The sequence below is a fragment of the Tenrec ecaudatus genome, chromosome 16 (assembly GCF_050624435.1).
Source record: "Tenrec ecaudatus isolate mTenEca1 chromosome 16, mTenEca1.hap1, whole genome shotgun sequence".
In the NCBI taxonomy this organism is placed as follows: domain Eukaryota; kingdom Metazoa; phylum Chordata; class Mammalia; order Afrosoricida; family Tenrecidae; genus Tenrec; species Tenrec ecaudatus.
Window position 1 is genome coordinate 2938397 of NC_134545.1, and position 14533 is coordinate 2952929.

Here is a 14533-nt window from a genome sequence, read left to right on the forward strand (position 1 = left end):
TGTACATTATGTCAACATGCGTGGGAGCTGATGTGAAGGCAACGAACAGGCCACAATCCAGACAGCGCGCAGGCAGGGAAGGCTGCTCTCTCTGCTGCAGTGGACTCTCAGCGGGGCTCTGAGCAGGGAGGAAGCAGGTAAGGCATTTCCACAAATTAGAAAACCTGAAGGCAGATTGCATGGTTGGAAGAAGTCCCAGCATGTGTGTGAGGGACATAGCAGTCAAGAGACAGTGGCAGGGTTAGACCCAGTCCATCTTCATGTCAGCACTTTTGGGTTTTTACTACAGACAGGCCATACCCCCAAAGGGACTTGGGCTTAGAGAGAAGAGATCTGAGTTATATTGAAGAAGATGGCGTCTGAGCATAGGAAGCAGAGAGACCAGTGGTTGTTGTCATCTGAGCAGGAGATGATGACAGGAGTGGAGCAGTCGATGATGGGACAAGGGGAAGACTACAGGTTCAGGACGGACTGTGAAGACACAACCCTGAGGGTTGTCAGTGAAGTCACCAGGTGCCAGCCTTCGAAGAGACCATGTGGTCTGGGGAGGCTCTGGGTTCACCTAGAGGAAGTGATGAAGTGCCTCATTTCCCGAACAGCTAGTGCTCACTTTGTGTCTCTGTGCCCTGTGCTGGTTATCCTCATGGGCTTTCAAACTGTTTCGCCACAGACTATGGACTGGCATGCGCAGAACCTTTAATGTGGCTCCCTGAGTGTGAAGGGGGCTTCAGGAGGATGTTCGCGTGTTGTGGTCTGGAACCAAGTCCCATGAATCTCTGATGCATGTCTGTATAACCCTAGGTCTAGCAATCCTTACACACCCACCTACCAACCAGTCCTTACACAATAACCTACCAACCAACCACTTGCTGTCATCTAAGACACATAGTGGTACCGTGTGTCTTTCAAGAGTGTGTCAACTCTACATATGTGTCCTCTATCAATATAATTCTCTACGTGGTACATTTTTAAAAAATTAGAAATCAATGTTAGCTTCACAACATTAGGAAGGGAACACAGAAGATATAAGTATTATTGTAAAGTATGGTGAAGAAGTTAGATGGTGCCAGGCTATCAGATAAAATCATGTCTGGGGTCTTAAAGGCTTGTTTCCAAACAAGCAACCATCTAAGTGAGATATTGACTAAGTTCACATGGAAGAAGCACACCAACATCAGTGACCAAAGGATTGTAAATTATATAATCTAAAACCAAAGGAGGGAATAGTACCAGAGCCTAAATTGTTGGATTCTTGTTTGCAGAAGGCTATGGATGACAGTGGGAGCCCAGGATTCATTTGTGGGATCGACATAGGGACAACCCTCCAGTGATTTCCCTCTATTCAGAATAGAGAGAAGGGAAGAAACTGGTTACCAGCAGTGCATCGGCGAGATGACTAAATGACAAACCTGAGTTGACTGGTTAAAACCTTGTCAGTTGATGCTCCCTCTGATGCACACTGGTCCTGATCCAGTTTTCAATATTTTATGTTTTTTTGTTTGTTCATATTGGGGTTTAGCTCAGCTATATTTTGTCACTTGGGGTGACCCTCTTGAATTTTTTAATATCTTTTTCTGTTCTTTAGTATATGAAACCCAGGATTGATGAGCCTATAGAGACAGCAAATAAAATAAGGGCTTCTGGGAGGTACAGTGGGGTGGATGTGGTGAAGGGTAAAAGGGAGCTGATGTCGAGGAGTCCAAGGAGGGAGAGAATGTTTTGAAGCTGACTGTGGTAGCAATTGTACACTACTGCTTGGTGTGATTGAACTATGAAAGGATAGGATATCTGTATTAGCTCCCAATAAAATGGTTTTTGGAAAGAAAATCTTGAGTTTGATGGGCTGTTTTTACCCCTTGATATGCAAAAGAATTTTAAGATTATAAATTCAAAAACTGTCAATTCACAACCAGATTTCAAAACTTTGTTCATAAAGCTACAGTAAACAAGATGGTATTATTTTGGTGCAAAGAGAAGCAAAGAAGAGAGAGTGTAGGGATAAATCTGCATATACAAAGGAGGGAGGGCCTCAAAAAGTTCATGGAAAAGTGGAATAGATGGACAATGAATTTTTCAACAAACTTTTTGAAGTTCTCTTGTATGTGCCAGACAAAACAAGAATACCTAACATGTAGCTTCATTTGTGTAACATACTGGGGGAATGCATAGTGACAATACAAAGCAGATGAGAGAAGGATTGTGACGGGGCACAGAAAACTGCCCCATTTGTCACAGAAGGGACAAATGTGCTTACTATTTTGATGGTGGTGGTGGTGCGGGGATATGAATATTTTAGCCCATCAGCTTGCGATCCTTAAATGTATGCAGTCTATGAGGTATCATGTTTTTAGGTGCCCTTGACTTGGTTCTGACTCATAGCAACTCCACGCACACCGAATGAAACCCTGCCTGGCCCTGCACCGTTATCATAACGGGTGCTGTTCTTGATTGAGTCCATCATTGCAGCCACGCTGCCAGTCTATCCCATTGCAAGTCTTCCTTTTTTTGGTTGACCCTCTGCTTTACCAAGCATAATGTCCTTTTCCAGGGATTGGATACTGATGCTAAAATATCCAAGCTTGTGAGACAAAGTCTTGTCATCCTTGATTCTAAGGAACATTTTGGGCGTACTACTTCCAAGATAGGTTTATTTGCTCTTCTGCTAGTCCCTGGTACATTCAGTATTCCTTGCCAAAACTGTAATCTAAATGCATCGATTCTTTTGTGGTCTTTCTGATTTATTGTCCAGCTTCCTCAGGCTTACGAGTCAATTGAATTAGGGGGCTTGGGTCAGATGCACCTTAAGCCACCAAGTGGCATCTTTGCTCTTTAACACTTGAATGAAGTATAATGCAAACCAATATCTCACTACCATTGAGTCAATTCTGACTCAAAGTGTCATTATAAATGAGGTATCATAAAACCAAAAAACAAACTTACTGCTAGGAGTTGATGACAACTCCTGGCGGCCCTATAGGACAAGGCCCTATAGAACGCCCCTATCAGTTTCTGAGACTGTAACTGCTTAAAGGGGTCAAAGCCCCATCTTTCTCCTGAGGCATAATAGAAGTATAAAAATAAGCAGCATACCTTTAAAGGGGACAATTCAATGTTCTAATATATTGATATTTTTGCAAGACTACACTACCACAATAAAAATATGAGCTAATTTGTCACTCTCAGGAAACTTCTCTGTGTTCTATAATACTTCTCTAATCCATAGGAGACTGGTGGCAGAGTGGATTGAGGATTGGTCTGCTAATCTCAAGGTTGGTGCTTCAAACCCACCAAGTGGGTTTGGGAGAAAGACGAGGCTGTCTGCTTTTTAAAAAAGATTTAGTCTTATAAGTACTAAGGAGCAGTTATACTCTGTCCTACAGGATCACTTTGAGTTAAGTCAGAATTGACTCAATAAAACTATTTTTAAAAAGACCCACAAAATCCCCCTAACAAGTAGTTGGTCTCGAGCCTCCTATCCAGACTGGTGAGGCTGCAGCTCATGCTTTGAGAAATCTGTCCTGCGACATTTCCACTGGTTTCTTCCTTCTTATTCTTCAACTCGATTCTGGATTTGTGACTACATTGACTGAGGACCCAGCCATGGTTTTACTCTGTTCTCTGCTGGGGCCTGCTTGGGCCACCACATACAGTGTCTGCTATTTCTCATCATGCCATTTAATTTTGTGTCTGAAATCTCAGGGCAAAAGGATGTGAATCTTCAAAACTGCCCTCTCTTCTTACCAGAGAGACCCTGTACCCAGCCATTTTTTACTTCGGAAAATACAGCCCCCCTGAGTGCCCTCTTTCCTGGCATCCTACCAGCTCTGGTTTCCACGGTGAAGGTCAGCTTTAACAACTCCTTGTTAAAGACACCCTTTCCGTTAGCATAGCAGGGAGTGGAGCATCCTCAGATTTTGGTTCCCTACGGGGTCCTCAACCAAAGGGGAGTGTCTCCCCTTCAAGGGAATGCCCTAAAATACCCCCGGACTTACCAAGTAGATGGGTTCCCATCAGGAGATCATTTCATTGATGTGCTTGGGCATCATGCCTTTTCTTTCTTTCAGAGAGACACCCTGGGGTCCACAGACTATCAAGCACCAAGCCCAGAGCTGCCCAGTTACAAGTCCTGGGTCCCCTGTCAATTGAGGGGACAAATCAATTGGAGTTACATCTTCTCACTATACTCTTTCAATCTCTATGCTGAGCACATCATCAGAGAATCTGGATTATATGAAGGAGAATGTGGCCTCATGATTGAAGGGAGGCTTCTTAACAGTCTGTGACATGGTGCAACCTTGCTTGCTGACGGTGAGGAGAACTTGAGGTACTAGCTGATGAAGATCCAGAAGGCCGAGCATGCACTCTCCAACCCCACCTGCTCCAATTCACCACAATCCCCGCCATGCCCGCTGTGTCCCCACCAAGGATGGGACACTTGCCCTTTCCCCGCATACTCATGCTACTGGCTGTCTCATAGCAGACACAGAGAGAGTGGGGTCTTTTCTGGACTCTCGGTTCTGCGTGATGACCTTCTTCTGCCCCTTGGCCCCACAAGACAGTAGCCTGGCTGTGCTCTGCTGAGAGTGTCTGGGTGTGAGGGCTGTTGGGCAGCAGAGACAGGAGGAAGCACAGGTGGAGCTTGGTGAGAAGAAAGGGCTCCGGTGAGGGGAAGGGACACCTTCTAAGTCTCTGAAGGGCCATCTTGTGGCAGGTTGGGGCCATGTGGTCTTCTCTGGTTTCAGGAGTGGAAGTTGAAAGGGAACCACCTCCATCTCAGTTGACAGAAAAAGAGACCACCCGAGGTGGATGGGTCTGTGGTTGGGCTTTCGGGCCACTGATATCGGTCCAGACTCTGGCACTTCCTTCCCTGCTGGCTGCCCTCTGGGAAGTTCCTCAGTTTCTCTGTGCCCAGCTTCCACGTCTGTGATGTGGTGTGACAATGATGCAGTGGGAGGTGTCTTCTGCAGACCCTGATGATCAAAGTCAACTCCCCTGCAGTTATAATTCTGTGTAGCCATATAGTAGCTATCTCTCTATGAGTACCCAGACCCTACCATACCCTTATGCATGCACCCCGATTTCTCTCTCTCTGCCTGTATCTGTGTCTTCATGTCTCTGGTAAAGACTCTGCTTCAGGGAAGGACTGACAGTCCCTTGTCCCTTCTCTACCCACGGAGCCCAGGCCTGGCCCAGGGCCTGGCACACACCAGGTGCCCAGTGTGGACTGTGTGCTTGAGGGGGATGGATGATGGGGTCACCCAGAGGTGAGGGCAGCCGTTTTCGTAGGATCATCTGCAGTGAATCCCGTCACTGAAAATCTTCAAAGGGACTCGGGCTGCAGGAAGGGCACTCGGGCCTGGGCCTGGGCTCCTCACCCATCTCCCTGGTTCCCGTGGAATGCTCCCCGTCCCTGCGTAGTTACAGAGCATCTGCTGCGTGGAGGGAAGGAAACAGTTTGGGGCGCTACAAATGTGGATGACTATTAATCACCACTAACAGTTAGTGTGCGCCGCGTCCCATCAGCACACACCCTGCCTGTCAGCACGCCCCCTGTGGGGACGTGTGTGCCCTGATGCTGGAAACTGTGCCATCGGTCGTCCAAATACCAGGAAGGTCGCCTATGGTGGACAGGTTTTGGTAGCGCTTTGAGACTAAGATGGAATAGGAAGAAAGGCCACCAATCTATTAAATAACAACAACAACAAACAAAACCAAAACAGCCAATGAAAACCCGATGGCTCACAGGAAAACATGGCCTGACTCACTGGCTTTGGAGGAGATGGGGTTTGGTGAAGGAGAGGCCAGTGAGGGCAGGAGAGGCCCTCGTGAGCTAGCCACTCACTGCAATGATGGGTTCAGACGTGCGAGTGAGCGTGAGGATGACGCCGGGCTAAGCAACACTGCACTCTCTTGGGCAAAAGGTTACCATGGTCAAGATTGACTCGATGGTAACTGATGACAACACGATTTCAATAATGCCAGGCAGCGTGTCATCACAGGAGCCACTGGGCTTGGTCACTGTCGGACAGCTGTCCACAGGTGCAGATGAGGAACGGAAGACCTAGGGGTGATTCCTTTCATCTAAAATCTGCCCCTGTGGATGGAAGGAACCAGGTTTCCAAAGTACAGAGCTGGCAACAGAACCTCCCCTCTTCACCACTGGGCACCACAGACGTGTCATTCCTTGTACTCGTGTAGGATCGCGTAGGATGTAAGAGAAGGAGGGTCTCACAAGTGAGCCGCAAAGCATCATTCCTACAACCTCCGGTCAGAGAACCCATCAGGTGTAGACTTCTTCCACCCCTGGAAGAATCCAAGCCATCAGGAAAACTTGTGTTTTGTTTTTTCCTCATTGGCCAAGTTTCTTTGAAGGTCTTCACAGAAAGAAAGAAAGAGAAATGGGGTTTTAGAGTGTGATCACATTATAATCTCTGAGTGTCTCTCGTTTTGACTGATGTGTCGCGTCCGTTTTTAGGTGATTCATCATTGTGCTGTTTGTTTATGCATGGTGGCTTCCAGAAGCCCTGTAGACAGTCAGGCCGCAGCAGCAGGGGATGAATGCCTAAACTCTTAAGGAGAAATAAGAATGCATTCACGCTGATCTCAAAATGGTGCCCTCCAATTTATTTCGACAATAATTAAGCATCTCTGCTTCCAGACAAGCTAGACCAGCAATAATGAGATACTAAAGGGCACATCAAAAGGCGTGCATATTCTTAACCTTGCCTCGCCCTGGAGGCTTCTTGCATCCAGACTTGATTGGAAGTGGTTAAAGTGGTGAGTCTTCTGAGGGACCTTTGATCAGAGAACCTCTAAAATCGGCCTGCTGCTTGAAAATGTGTGCGGAACAGAGCTCTTAATGGGCCTGAGGTTTCTCCTGTAGCACGTCAGCGGTGTTGAAAGCGCAGCTATATCCTCTGGGTGCATGCTCAGCCACTACAGATGGGCTCTGAGGGTCTAATATGGAGGTGACAGTGGTGGCTCACTGGTGAAATTCCTGTCTCCCACGCAGGAAACCTGGGACTGATTCCCAGTCAATGCACCACCTACACTGTCATCACCTCGCCCATCTGTCCGTGGTAGGGTGCATGTTTCCCAGCATGCTGAATATGTTTCAGCAGCGCTTCCAGACTAAGATGGACTAGGAGGAGCTACTTATGAAAATCAGCCACGAACACTCCGTGGCAGCGAGCGACGGACTTCCTGGCTTGAGCTAAGAGCCTCAGTGTTTGGGTGGAGCAGAATCAGAAAGCCGTGGAGGTAGTGGGATCAATATCACATAAAATATGTTCTTTTTTCAGTTACCTTTTCCACTCACTTGATTTAGTTGCAAGCAGCAGTAACCCACATCGAACGGGTCTGATCCTTCAGAGCAGGAAGCGTGTTGGTCCAGTTGTGAGGGGTTTTGTTTTCTTGATGCTGCGCCGTGATCCACACTGAAGGTCAATGTCTCTGATCTCCATTAGGAAGGGTTGCAAGTCATTTACACTTTCACCCAGCAAGGTTGTGCCATCTGCAGACCTCAAGGGGTTAATAAGCCGTCCTCCAAACCCGATGCTGCGCTCTTCTTCATATCGTCCATCTTCCAGCTCCTCGGGTTCTGTGCTCAGCACACAGAGTAAATACGTGTGGTGAGGGCATGCGACCTGATACATACCTTTCCTGATTTTAAACCATGCAGTGCGCCCTTGTACTGGTGTGAGCTCATGTCTCTCGGTCCCTGCACAGCTGTGTGAGTTCAGTTTAGTGTTCTTGAACCTCCATTCTTTCCAGAGTTATCCATACAGTGTTATGAGTTACATAATCCAATGTCTTTGCACAGTGAATAAAACACAGTGACTTCCTGGTACATCTTCTGCTTCCAGCCGTGATCCATCTGATGTCATTAGGGGGATCGCTCATCCCATGTCCTCATCTGAATCCAGCTTGGACTTCTGACAGTTCCCTGTTGATGCACTACGACAATTATTGCTAACTTAACTTCAGCATAATTTTACTTGCATGAGTTACCAATGATGTTTGATGATTTCTGTATTCCATTTAATCATCTCCAGTGGAACGATCATGGACATGAGTCTCTTCCAGTTGGTTGGCCAGGCAGCCATATTCCGCATTTCAGCTAGCTCCATATTAATGTGTTGAAACCTTTCTATTGGTTTTCCCTCAATTCCTTGAGTCTAGTTTTTCACTAGGAGCCCTGGTCACGTGAGAGTGGTTACTTGTCACAGTGCTAACCTCGAGGTGAGCAATTCAGAGCCGCCAGCCACTCCCAGGGAGAAAAATGAGGCTTTCTACTCCTGTATAGAGTCACAGTCTTGGAAACTCACAGGGGGCAGTTCCAGCCTGCCCTCTAGGGTCACCATGAGTCGGCATCAACTTAATGGAAATGAATTTGGTTGGAATCTTTTGTCTTTTCCCAGTGCCTACAGTACAGCTTCCTCTTCTTTCAGTACACCAGTTCTTGTTTGTATCTTGCCTCCTGAAACAGTGAACGTGGACCAACTCTTTTTTGGTCTAGTCCACTGCGTGTCCAAATTTACAGACAGAAAAACACAGGCAGAGAGTATTTTCATACGTCCTCTCTCACGTACAGTCAAGTTGAAAGACAGACCTGGGAATCCCTCTTCTGATGTAAGGTGTTTGTATGTTGAGATGTTGGCAAGTGACATGTTGCTGACTAGAGACCACGGTGGGTGGACATGATCGAGGTGCGTGGGCCACTTCTCCGGGTCTGCCAGGCTGCCGTGCTGCACAAGGTGCCTGTGGGAGCATGTGGGGGCCATGGAAGATGAGCTTTGGCCGTGAGTGCACTGGGCTTCGGCTGGAGCTGAGGACCAGGGAGGCGATGATGGAGAGCGTAGCTTGCTCACAGCCACCAGATTCAGACTCATTTTGAAAGGCCCCGGTGCTGTGGGCTGGCCGGGTGTGTCTAAGTGCCCGTCAGACTGACAGTCAGTTTACAGAGGAGTGGAGGTGCTGGGCTCTGGTGTCCTTTACCCCTCTGTAGGCCTTCCTGACGACACTGCCTGGTCTATGCCTAGCTTCTGCTTCCTCCTCTTTGTCCATCCCAGCGGCCAGGCAGCGGAGAGGAAATCGCCCGTAGGTTGGACGCTGCTGCCTCCTTTTGTCCTCTGGGTGTGGCAGCGCAGGTTTGCGTTCCGTTCTAGTTGGAGACCTGTTGCCTCCTTCCTGTTGGCCAGCAGACAGACGTCACTGCCTTCTCAGCCTTGAGCTCCCCTGCTCTCTGAGTGACTTTGTATTGATTAGACTGTTTATCTTGGGTGCTGGTCTCCCTAACTGAGAACTGCATTCGTGCATGGTTTCCATGTGATGCTGAGGAATCCTGGTGGTAATCCTGATGACTTGTGACCCCCAGCCTCCTCCTCACCTGGGTGTCCTATCCTATGACTCCCCCAGTCACTGTCTCACCCCGTGACCTGTTGCCCAGGCTCCTACTTATGTGGATGCTCTGTGATTCCTCCCAGTCTCCTCCCATGGGTGACTTGTGAACCCCACCCTCATCCTCCCCCAGGTGACTTGTGACTCCCCAGATTCTTCTCATTCAAGTGTTCTTGCCAAAGGCTTCTTCCCCTCCCCTCCAAGTAGACTTTCCTTCATTTCTCCCACAGTCTTGACTTGGCTCCAAGATTAGTGAGTCATGAGACTGGACCGGTGGTGTTTTTTGCATCTGGCCCTTGTCAGATGTGGCCTGGAGAGCCCAAGTCTTGGTTTTGTGCTCAGTATGGGGCAAGGGACCCCCACTGATGTTTGAGCATTCAGTTCCTTTATTTATGCTGGGAAAATACCTGCAACAAAACCCTAGCTATTACAACCACTTCCAGAGAACCATTCAGTGGCAGCAATTGTGTTCCGTGGCTTATGCAACCTAGCCATGTTCTGTGTTCATCTCCTTTAATAGAAACGTGGGGTTCTGATGTGCTTCAGGATAGATTTTGATTCATAGAGACCCCATAGGACAGAGTGCTGCTGCTCTGTGGCGCTTCTGAGGCAGTGTGATCTTACAGGGGCTGCCTGCCCGGTTCTCTTCCCATGGAGACCTTTCAGTTAGCAGCTGGGCGCTCAACCAGTGCTCCACCCAGGCTCCCACTAGACGCTGCCCGTTAGAGGTAGGTGCTCTCAAGACCCTTTTGACCCTTGGTAATCCCATCTACAATAGCACAACATACCGCCCAGTCCTGGCCTAGCCTCACCATCACTGCTGTGTGTGAGCCCACGGTTGCAGCCATGTGTCCATCTGTTTCCTAAGGGTCTTGCTCTTTTCAATGCTCCCTCCATTTTACAACCTAGCATGCTGTCCTTCTCTAGGGACCGGCTACTCCTGATGATAGGTCCAAAGTACGTAAGATGAAGTCTCTCCATCCTCACCTTTGAGCAGCCTTCTGACGGGACTCAGATGTCCTCTGACCCCTGTGAGCTCACCATCACTTGGAGTGGACTTCATGGCAACAGGTTCATGGTCATAGTGTGTATTCAAATTACCACCCTGTTTCATGAAACCCTTCCAGACCTGTTACAGACATGAGTTAGAGCGGCCTCCAAAGTCTGACAGGTTTCAGGGACCTCACCTCTACCCCACAGGTGAAGAGCCTGAAGTTCAGAGAAGTCAAACAGGCCCAGATTACGCTGTTCTTAAACAAGGCACTTGACATCCAGGACAGGTTCGCTTTCTGCCTTGTTGTTGAGAGGTGACATCACATTGATTCTAAGTCACAGTGACCCTAATGCACAATAGAACAAGAACGTTGTCCAGTCCCGCTCCGTCCTCGCCTTATTATGTTTGAGCCACTTATTATGTTATAGCCACTGCGTCAATCCATCGCATCCAAGGTCTCTCTGTTTGGCCAGCCCTCTACTTCCCCACTCATCATGCCCTGTTCCAGTGACTACACTCGACTGATAACAAACATGTCCAAAGTATGTGAGAGGAAGTCTCACCATCTTCACTTCTAAGGCTTAGCATTCTGGCCATATTTCCTGCAAGACGGAGTTGTTTACTCCGGTAGCCCACGGTACTTTCAGTAGTCTTTGTCAGCACCATAATTCAAATGCATCGACTCTTCTTAGGCTTTCCCTATTTGCTGTCCAGCACTCACATGCACATGAGGTGACTGCAAACATCACGTCTGGGGTGAAGCACACCTTAGTCTTCAAAGCACCAGCTTTGCTCTTTAACATTTTCCAGGGGTCTTATGCAGCCGAGTTGCCCAGTGCATGTGTCATTTGACTTCTTAACTCTTCCGTGGGATTTAGAAAAGACTCAATGAGCCCAGGAATTTGATTTGTTAGGGAAACTTTAGGCGCTCTGGTGGAACAGAAATTAGACACTTGACTGCTAACTGAAAATTCAGTTCCTACATAAGACAAATGTGCTGCTTTCATGAAGATCTACAACCTTGGTAATCTTACAGGACAGTTCTACTTGGTCCCAAAGTGTTGGCATGAGTCAGACTCACAGAGATGGCAGGGCTTTTGGCTTAGGGAAGCGTTTGTAGTGTGTAGTGTGTAGGGGGCCCATGGGAATTATGCCTAAACATTGGCTTTAGGGCTAGAGGGTTATTGAAATGAAGGACGCGGTGGTTAATTAAAGCTCTAGAAAGAAGCCGGTCCCTCCGGAAAAGTCTGTAGAAATAGACAGTTAAAGACGTCCCCTTAGAGCAGCCAGTCCATGCCAGTCTCTTCCGGAGACGAAGTGAACAGACATCTTATTATCACTGAGGACAGTGCTGTCAAGGTAAATCAATAAGCCCACATCTCGAGGCTGCATCAAACAAGAATCTGTAATAGAGTTATCTCAGTCAGCCAGGACAGAGGATCCCCAGAGTGCCAGGGTTTAACTTCAAAGACAGGGCTGGAACACTTACAAGAACTGAACCGAAACAACACAGAGAATGTGCCGAGGAAAACTAGAGGACATGAACATCTCTGCTCTTGAACGGGGAAAATGGATGTTGTGTGCGGCTGCCACACAGATGTCACATAGTACATCTGCCTCACATTGAGGCTGAGCCTTGCACCTTGGGGTGGGGCCTTCACAGGTCAGAGGTCAAAGTGTGCTTATGGGACTCTTGGTAAGTGATGTATCCTGGCAGTTATTTAAAGATGCAGTTAACCCCATGATGAGATCTGATATCATGGAGTCACTCCTAAGATAAGATCTGCTCTGAGCAGCCAAACAGTTGAAATAGTTTCCTCTGAGATGTGGACTCTTTCCAATATATGTGGACACTGATAAAACTCTCAGTTTTTGCTCATTCTACATTCTGCATCTGGCTTGTCAACATCTGACTTCTGTTACTCTGGAATCAAGCCAGTGACCTTGCCTGTTGCCTGTGGGTCTTGAGATTCATTAACCTCTACAGCCTGTGAAAAACAGTAGCCTGTCATTTGACGAGCCAATCTTGTGTTTACCAGCTCCACAGCTACCTGGGTCCTACCTGACATGAACTTGGATTTGACAGAATCTACAACCATGTAGAGACTGCAGATCATCCGACGGTTATACTGGTGCATTGATGGGGCACTGCCACAGGTTGTTTGGATGCAGAAGAGGACATGGAACAGGGGCACCATTGCTGATATCAGAGGGATCTTGGCTGGAAGCAGAGAATCCCAGAAAGATGTTTTGGTAGTTATATAATATTGTATTAACTTGAAGATATAAAGGTATAGGGGTGGAGTTTAGTCTTTTAATCAGGTCACAGCCTGGTGGTGGCTCCTTGTAGGTGTGGCCTCCCCTCCCCCCACCCCTGCCTTCACTTTCCTGTTGACTAGTCACGCTGAGCCTTGCGGGGGCCCTTTGATGTAGCCATTGGATCACAAAACTTTTCTTCCACCAGCCTGTGATCTTCCTGCACTTTGCATCATTGCTTGTGGCTGCGTGAGTTTGAAAAGGGATCCGTGGGCTAGAATCAGACTTATGGGCTTGATCTGGACTGGGCTGGGATGTTTAACTACTTCTGAGTATAAGTACTTCTTGGCATCAAGCTCTCACACATATGTGAGTGTCATTGTATTTGTTTCTCTAGTCAACCTGGCCTAACACATTATGGCACCAGGAGTGGGGTACTAGAGAAACAAATCATGAAGATGAAGAGTGGATGTTTGTTTGCCGTCTGCCTTATGGCAGCTTTTCTTTGGCTAGCCAGAGGTCAGATATGGCTTCACTGTTTACTTGATTGTTTTCTGGAAAGAACATGGGATGTTAAAGGTTTGATTCCTCTCTTTGGTTGTCATCTTTGGTTATTCATGTCTGAAATGGAAACTGACTGTGATAAGTATAAATTTTGAGTTCAGGGTGAAATCACCCCCTTGAAACTCTCCTCTGAGACCATGCTGCTTAATCAAAGTGGTGGGCAGAAGGCCAGAAGAGGTGGAAGTTGTCATGGGTATTTGTCTTGCTTGGATCCACAAGCAATGCTCATGGAAAAAGCAGTTGAGAGATCTAAAGACAAGTCTCATCAGGTAAGTCTGCTGCACAAGACCGCTTTAGAGTATTGAAAAGGATGTTACTTTAAGGACTAAGGTGCACCTGACCCAAGCCATGACATTTTCAATTGCCTCATATACATGTGAAAATTGGACATTGAGTAAATAAGACTGAAGAATAATTGACACATTTGAACTGTGGTGCTGGAGGAGAATATGGAAAGTATCATGGGCTGCCAGAAGGACAAACCCATCTGTCTTGGATAAAGTCCAGCCAGAGTGCTGCTGAGAGGCAAGGATGGAAAGACTTCATTCTGCATACTTTGGACATGCTGTCAGGAGAGACCTGTCCCTGACAAAGGACATCACGTGTAATAGAGAGGCAGCGAAAAGAGGAAGGAGCTCAAGGATATGGATTTGCACAGTGTGCGTCAATAGGCTCAAGCTTAGGAAGAATTTTGAGGATGATGCAGGACCTGATAGTGTTTTGTTCTGTTGTGCATGAGGTCGCTATGGATCCGAACCAACTCATGGCATCGAACAAGAACAACTATGTGCGTTATTTCTTTGAGATAAATTTTGCACATGCACACTTCACTTAAGGAGCTTTGGTACTTCAGTGGCTTAAGCATTGGCTGCTATCCTCAAGGTTGGCAGTTCAAATTCACCAGCTGCTCTGTTAGAGGAAGATGAGGCTGTCTGTTCCTTTACGGACATCACCTTGGAAACCATGTAGGGTCACTTGATGGCAAGAGGGAAACTCTGCTTGTTTCATTTCTGTAGAGGACCTAGCCTAAGAAAATAAGTTTAAGCTAATTCCCTAAATAGTTGTTTGCTCTTATAAGAACACCACAGGGAAGTTGAGGCATTAGGGTATAGAAGCCAGAGAATGGATCTACATTTTAACAGAATCTTCAAACAAGGTATATAAACCATCTAAGCAATGTCTCATTGACATATCTCAACTTGACATGCCAGGGGATACATGGTATTTCTCAGGGTGCCCAGAACATAAAATTTAAGATCAGGAATTCCCAGCAGCCCTTCTCATCCAGGACATCACTCAAGGCCACCCAAGGATAACGAA